Below are 8,462 nucleotides of genomic sequence, written 5' to 3'. Positions count from 1 at the left end.
AAATGGCGGAGTGGGATGTTCCTTCTTGTTCTTTCAATCCAGGAGCTACGAGGCCTACACGGGATAAGGATGACCTCTCAGTGTTGGAGGATGACCTGGGAATCGACCACGTGGTACCTAAGAACGGAAGGGAAATCGGGGAAGGGCAGGCACTCTGCCAGTCGACGACGTCCATCGAGGCTCTGCATCCGAGAGCAGAGTAGGCTCGCAAGACCCTCGATGTTGTGGAGAGTTCGCCAATACGTATCTCCTCCCCCTCCCCCTCCGTCCTCAGGAGTACAGTTTCCGGACATGAGGCTGTTCTGACCATGCTCCTTTTCAAATTTAGAGTATGCCAAATTATGTATATATATATATATATATATATATATATATATATATATATATATATATATATATATATAGATATGGAAGGAGGAAGAGAAAGACACGGGTCTAGGGCCGAGTTTATTCCTGCTCAACGTCCCTTTCACCCCACCCATCCATCTCATCCTCTGTCGTCCACTTATGTTCACTCCCCACCTCTACCTTCCACACACCTTTTACTAATCTTTCTTCACTCATTCTTTTCATGTGTCCAAACCATCCCAATAATAATCTTTCATTAACCCTATCAGCAATCTCCTTTTCCACCCCGGCGTTCCTCCTTACCTCCTCGTTCTTCACTCTATCCAAATTTGTAACCCCTACCATACCTCTTATACATTTCATTTCAAACACATTTAAACTTTTCCTCTCTGCCTTTCTTAAATTCCATGTTCCTGCCCCATACAATGCTGATGGCACAAGAACCCCTTCATATAATTTCTTTGTATCCATTCCCAAATGCCTATTTCTCATGGCACTTTAACCTCCCAAAGGCATATATTTACTTCTCTTATTCTACAATGTACCTCCACCATTCCTCCCTTTCCTGCCACATGCAACCCCAAATACTTAAAGATATATATACATATATATATATATATTATATATACATGTATATATATAGATATGTATATATATATATATACATTATACATACTGTATGTATATGTATATATATATATATACATTATACATACTGTATGTATATGTATATATATATATATATGAATATATATATACATGTATACATACATATATATGTACATATATATACATATACATACATATATATATATATATATATATATATATATAATATACATACATATATATATACATACATATATATACATATATATATACACACACACACATATATATATATATAAATATATATATATATATGCATATATATCTATATGTATATATATACATATATATATATACAAATATATATATATACAGTATATAATATATATTTTATATATATATATATATATATATATAATATATATATATATATATATATATATGAGACACACACACACAGTGGTGTATGTCTGGAACAAATTGGATGAGACAATAGTGTGTGCAAAAAACTTACAAGAATTTAAGAACAAACTAGATATTGAGAGATACAAAAACGGGTCACTACGAACATAGCTCCCCTTCCCGTAGTGACCCGTTGTAAGGAGAAGTTGAGACAAAGACGTAAGGGAAGAGAAATAGAGAGATACGGAGGAGGGAGAGAGTGAGATCGAAAGAGAAAGAGCAGACATTCAGACAGAGAAACAGACAGGCAGACGAACAGACTGACCTCCTTCCCACTCTCCCTCTCATCCTACCTCTCTCTCCCTCTTCTCTCTCATTTCCTCCCTCTCTGTCTCTCCACTCATCTGCTCTCCCTCCCACCTTCGTGCTCCCCATCTCTTATTGTTCCTCTCCCCCTCTTATTCATTTTTCTTCCTTTTCCTTTCCTCCTTCTCCTCCTCCTCTCTCTCTCCTTGTTTTCCCCTATCATTTTATACCTTTCCTGTAGAATGAAAATAAACACGTTTTTAATTAGGAATATCAGGGCTGAAGACAGAAATATTGGGACATTGCCAGTAACCGACTCTCGGCAATCAATAGGGACCTACAGAAATGAAGAGTACATTTAATGTCACTATAGCGGATGCAACACTAAAACCGAAAGGTTGGGCAAGTTAAGCGAGGTGCATATAGCTGTGAGCGCGAGTCGATGTCGATGTCGATGTCGATGTCGATGATGATGATGATGATGATGATGATGATGATGATGATGATGATGATGATGATGATGATGATGATGATGATGAGATGATGATGATGATGAGATGATGATGATGATGATGATGATGATGATGAGATGATGATGATGATGAGATGATGATGATGATGATGATGATGATGATGATGATGATGATGATGATGATGATGATGATGATGATGATGATGATGATGATGATGATGATGATGATGATGATGATGATGATTTTATTTGGCAATGAATCAATATATATGCATTGCAGATAATGAAAAGAACACAGTTTGAAATAACAAGAACTGACTCAGGAAGACGTTACACACTCGTTCTGATCCTCTTCCATGGAAGGAAAAAAAGTTAGATACTTTCTCTTACTGCACAACATGTTTATAATTTTTTATAATTTCTCACAATCACACAAGATGTAGATAATACGGACAGCATTTTTTTTTGTTACATCGTTTGTTGAATAATAAAGTCAGGCTTGAATATATACGTTTTCTTCTTAGTCAATACTTACATGAGAAAAAATGTAGAGGAGTAACTACAATAAATGTCTAAAATAAATAGTGACAATATCTTTCTTTTACCATCAGTATAATAATTTGTAGAGCTGATTTTCAATGGGTATATTTTGCCTCCTAAGAGCAGGTCAAAAGAGTTAAATGTTCACACCCAAAGGCATATTAGGAAATATTTTCAAAGCGTATACTAGAATATAATGAAATACAGTATCACGCATTTAATTTTGAACTAATCTCTCAGTTCATCAATCGTTCATCAATCGGCTCAAATGTTATGCATCATCCACATTAATAAATTAATAAACACTAGGGGATGAATACAACACACATATTTCGCATGACATTTTTGGCACTTTTGCACTTGCAGCTAAATCACCACGGAGGTATATCACCACTCCCCCTTGACTTCTGTCCTTTCTATCTGTGCGATACAGGGTATAGTCCTCTATTTTGATTTCCTCGTCTTTTATATCTGCATTCAGATATGACCCTTTAAGACAGACAATCGCTCTCTTTGGCTAGTTTCTGTGCTGACCTTACTGGGAAACCTTGAACTGGCCAATGATGGTGTGGGTGTCATCGAAAGTGTTGGGCCTTGCGTTGATTGCTGGTTGTACTGGAGTCCCATTTGCAACCATCGTTTGCTGTTGTTTTTGCACTAATTGTAAGATTTGGTTCATCTGTGCCTGAGGGGCTTATATTTCCTTTGCTGTATCTAAAAAACCTCTCCTTTGATTCTGACTTTCTTCCCGTCTCTCTCTCTCATTGGGTCCTCGCTTTCATTTACGGGAACTTCTGGACTATTGATTCTGCGAGTTCCATATATGTGTGTAAATGTGCAGTTGTTTCGGCTGTATGTGCCCTTTTTCAGAGACTCGCGGCAAAGTTTTGGGTGGTAGAAATCGCACTTCTACCCGAGGCTGCAGCCCTTTGTTCTCTCTAAACCGAACTTGAGATGCCTCGGACAAGCCCTGGGATGTTGCTGATCCTTACCCCTTACCACTCACATGGAACATGCACTTGTTGCATATATAAAACCAACCAGATTTTGTTATTTTACCTCCGAGAATCTTTTCCTGTTGACTAGTGGAGTTATTTCCCCCTTTGTTGAACTAGGCGTTTTATCTTGTTCATTAGTGGAGTTCTTTCCTCCTTTATTTGTTGAACTAGACAAATTATCTTGTTCACTTGTTTATTGGACTAGTCATTTTATCTTGTAATTGTTCCTGCTCCCTTTCTGTGGGATTTGTGTGTGTGTGTGTGTGTGTGTGTGTGTGTGTGTGTGTGTGTGTGTGTGTGTGTGTGTGTGTGTGTTGTGGGCCTTTGAAATTGCCCCAGATGAGTGTGGTTCTTGTGTTATCTGCTTTGTGTGAGTTAGAGCTGGGGTTGCTTTGCACTCTGCATCTCTCACTATTTTGGTCTAAGGTTAGTTCAGAAATCGTGTTTGGTGGGATATGTGCTTCTGGTTTGGTGTTCATCGAGTCCCCACTTTTTCTGCTTATCTGTATCTTTGAGTCCAGAGAGGTGCTGTTGTTCATCTTGTTTTGGGTGTTTTTGTTTGTGTCTGTCTTTGGGAGGTTATTTTCTTGCCAAACAAGGGCCTTTTTTGCTTCCTCTGCTTCGAGCATTACGTCTTTTTTGTCTCCATATTGATCATCGAAGCATATCTTACACGAGTATATCCTGTTTGTTTTTATGAGAAACATCAGTTGATATAACGGTAGCCCTGTGCAAAAGTAGTGGTTCCATTTCTCGCATCTGTTGCAGCACATGGAGTGCACCATATCTTTCCTCCCTCCACATGTTGTACAATCGCATGTTTGTTTTGATTCTACGCGGGATGCCATGTTTCCTACGTTGATCGAACGGGACGTTATGGAATATTATAAATCGTTTTATCTCTAGAAATCTAAGAGGATTTACACTGAAACTTTCACAGCACACTTTCGATGTATTCATCCGGTCATTAAGATGTTAGTTAATCCTACTCACTTAAAACACAGTCTTATTAGTGTATTTTCAACTGGTACTGGCACTCACACGGCACTCCGTTGATACCTTTTTTCGTATCTATCCTCTGAACCTTGGTATATAAAACTCTATTTTCGTTTGGTAAATTCTTCATGCAATTTAGAAATCATGTGTTACTGAAAGTGGAACTATTCAAATCTCGGATAAAGACTTCGAAACTGTGCCGAGTACGACTGCACATTTTTTTTTTTTATCCTTTTGAGTTACATCATCCGTAAGTGGAACCTCGTTAGTGCGTTCATATTTAAACTGACTTTTTCAGATTTTTTTTCGATTTTAAAGAAGGCTCTAGATTCTCAGAGCATTCGTATGTATTCATTAGTACGATGATCAGTAAAGTGATTGGTGAGACTTTTCATTTATGAAACTGGCAAACAATTGAATAAAAACACTCACCATAGTTGTGTCGACATACAAGACATTCATTAATAAAATTCTGCAATCCTCTACATGTAATTCAAATGTATGGCCAGGGATTTGATTATTATTCTTATTTACTATTATTAATATTTTATTTTTATTCTTTCGAAGTTTCGTGGCTACGTCACGAGCAGGCATGGTGGGTACTACAGCTCTCGCTCCACCCCTCCGTGACATCACGAGGACGTATTCGTATGTAAGAATCGATTAGGAACCTTAAATTTAGGAGAAAATTTCCCACCCTCCAGTTCAGGATTCCATTAGAGGAATATTTTTTGGGTCTTTAGCACATAAATATTTCATCACGAAACGAAGTAGCGGAACCTTAACTTGTATTACGAAGTACTGGACAGGTCCCAGTGAACAGATTTATATTCATCAGCCACAATTCACATGTATTATATATATATATTATATATATATATATATATATATATATATATATATATATATATACATACATATACCAAGGCTTTTCCCCCCTTACAAGGGGGGTAGCCAAAAAGAAAAAGGCATAAAATCATTCCCACCCATTCCATCCCTGAATACACTCCACATCCCTCCCCCCTCCCTCCCATCTTAGCACCTACTGAATGACGGGTCATCCCTGCACCTTGTCCACTGCCCTGGGTCAGAAGCAGTGTCGCAAGACACAGCACATCCACAGCAAGGCCGCTTCATTAAATCGGCGACCCCCCCCCTCCCCGTCCCCCCATTGCATAAAATGAGAGGACGGGGAGAAATCCCTTCGGGCTGCGTCAAATTTTGCTCACAAATACTACCTCACCCCCCATCCCCCCGCCCATTCCACCTCATGCAATCACATCATCATCCATATACAACCATTCTCCATTCACCCATGTCTTCTGTCCTCTCCCATCCTTCCTCAACAGACATTCCCCTCTTCCCCAAAGCCCCCTTCACCCCATCCATCCACCTCATCCTAGGACGTCCCCTCATATTCACTCCCTCCACATCTGCCTTCCACACCTCTTTTACTAGTCTTTCTTTACTAATTCTTTCCATGTGTCCAAACCATCATAATACTCTTTCATCCACCCTATCTCCCAAATCCTTTACCACTCCTGTTCTCCTCCTCACCTCCTCATTTCTCACTCTATCCAGCCTAGTAACCCCCATCATACTTCTCAGACACCTCAGACATTCAAACTCCTTCTCTCTTCTTCTCTTGTGTTCCATGTTTCTGCCCCATACAGTGATGTTGGCACAATCACTCCTTCATACAGTCTCCTCTTAGCATCCATTCCCAAATGTCTATTCCTCATTACACTCTTTAATCCACCAAGGCATTTACTCGCTTCTCTCAATCTACATTCTACCTCCAATTTCACTCCACCTTTTTCTGCCACATTTGCACCCAAGTATCTAAAACTATCCACTTCCTCCAGTCGCTCTCCCTTAATGCTCACTTCCAGTCTACTGCCACTTTCACCCCTTTTACATCTCATCACCTTACTTTTACCCACATTTATCTTTAGCTTTCTTCTATCACATACTCTCCCAAACTCTGTCACCAACTTCCTCAATCCCTCCTCCGATCCTGCCACAAGCGCAGTGTCGTCCGCAAACAACAGCTGGCTCACCTCCCACTTTTCTCCATTTTCTTTAACCATACATCTATATATATATATATATATATATATATAAATATATATATATATATATATGTATACATATTATATATATACATATATATATACATGTATACATATATATATACATGCATACATATATATATACATGCATACATATATATATACATGCATACATATATATACATACATATATACATGTATACATATACATATATATACATATATACATATACATATATATACATGTATACATATACATATATATACATATACATATACATATATATACATATACATATATATGTATATATTATATATATATATATACATACATATACATACATATATACATATACATACATATATACATATACATACATTATATACATATATATATAATATATATATATATATATAATATATATATATATATATATATATACATATATAAGTAATGAAGCCTGACGTTTTACTATTGTCGAATTCAAGAGAGATGCTGAATTCGGCGATATCTTAATTGAGATGTTTTGGCTCATATGTGGAGGGGAATATTATCTTAGATTAAAAGGGTGCGTCCTCAAGAAGGGTTTATTTTTTTCTAGATGTCTGATTCACTTGCTAAGTCTTTCTCCCTCAGTCCTCTCTTTCTCTCTCCCTCTCTCGCTCGCTCCCTCTCCCTTACTGACTGACTGACTCACTCACTCACACTCAATCACTCACCCACCCACTCACTCACTCTCATATTCACTCATTCACTCGCGTACTCACTCAATCATCCACCCACTCACTCATTCACTCCCCTATTCACTCTGTCACTCACACAAACACTCTTTTTACTCTCTTTTCTCCCTCTTGCTTACTTAACCCCTTGCTCCCATAGTCCCCCTCTCTCTCTCTCTCTCTCTCATTTCCCTCTCTCACTTGCTCGCTTACTCTTTCGTTTACCTTCCCTCCCTCGTCCTTCCTCTTCCCTTCCCTCTCTCTCTCTTTCTCTCTCTCTCTCTCTCTCTCTCTCTCTCTCTCTCTCTCTCTCTCTCTCCCTCCCTCTCTCATTCCTTTTACATATCTCTCTCTGTATGCAGACCTCTATGGAAGGTTTCTCAGCCGGGGAGGACGCCGCGAAGGAGTAAACCCCACCCCCTTATTTTCGAGCAACCGGGCTCATTAGGAAACTTTTAGCCGATCGGCTGACCGTGACGGAAGGACCCGACCGTCGTCCTGTTTTGTTTTGCTTTACTTTGCATTGCTTGGTTTGACTTTGCTTAGTTTTGCTTGGCTTTGTCGACCCTTCTGTCGTCTTTCGTCGTCTTGTCTGCCGTCGTCGTCGCCGCCTCTTGTCCTCGTCGTTCTCCGTCGTCGTCGACGTCGTTGCTAATGCTGTGGCTGTGATACTGACTGACCATGGCTGTCGTTGTAGCTCTTTTTCTGTTGGCCTCATTGTCGGCGTCGTAGTTGGCGTTGTTATGGTAGTTATGGTAGTTGTCGGCGTAGTTTTCGGCGTAGTGTTCGGCGTCCTTGTTAGCACGACTTTTGTCGTCCTTGGTGGTGTCATTTTTAGCGTCGTTGTTGGCGTCTTCTATTTTGGCGTCTTTGTCGGCGTCGCTTCTTGGTCTGCTTGTTGTCGGCGTCGTTACTTGTGTTGCTTTCGTTGTCGATGCTGTCGCCCTTGTAGCCGTCGCCCTTGTCGTCACCTTTGTCGACGTCGTTGTCAATCACAGC

Source organism: Oratosquilla oratoria, chromosome 39, assembly GCF_046742065.1.
Source record: "Oratosquilla oratoria isolate Oo_2021 chromosome 39, ASM4674206v1, whole genome shotgun sequence".
Taxonomy (NCBI): domain Eukaryota; kingdom Metazoa; phylum Arthropoda; class Malacostraca; order Stomatopoda; family Squillidae; genus Oratosquilla; species Oratosquilla oratoria.
Note: the sequence above shows the minus strand (reverse complement) of the source record.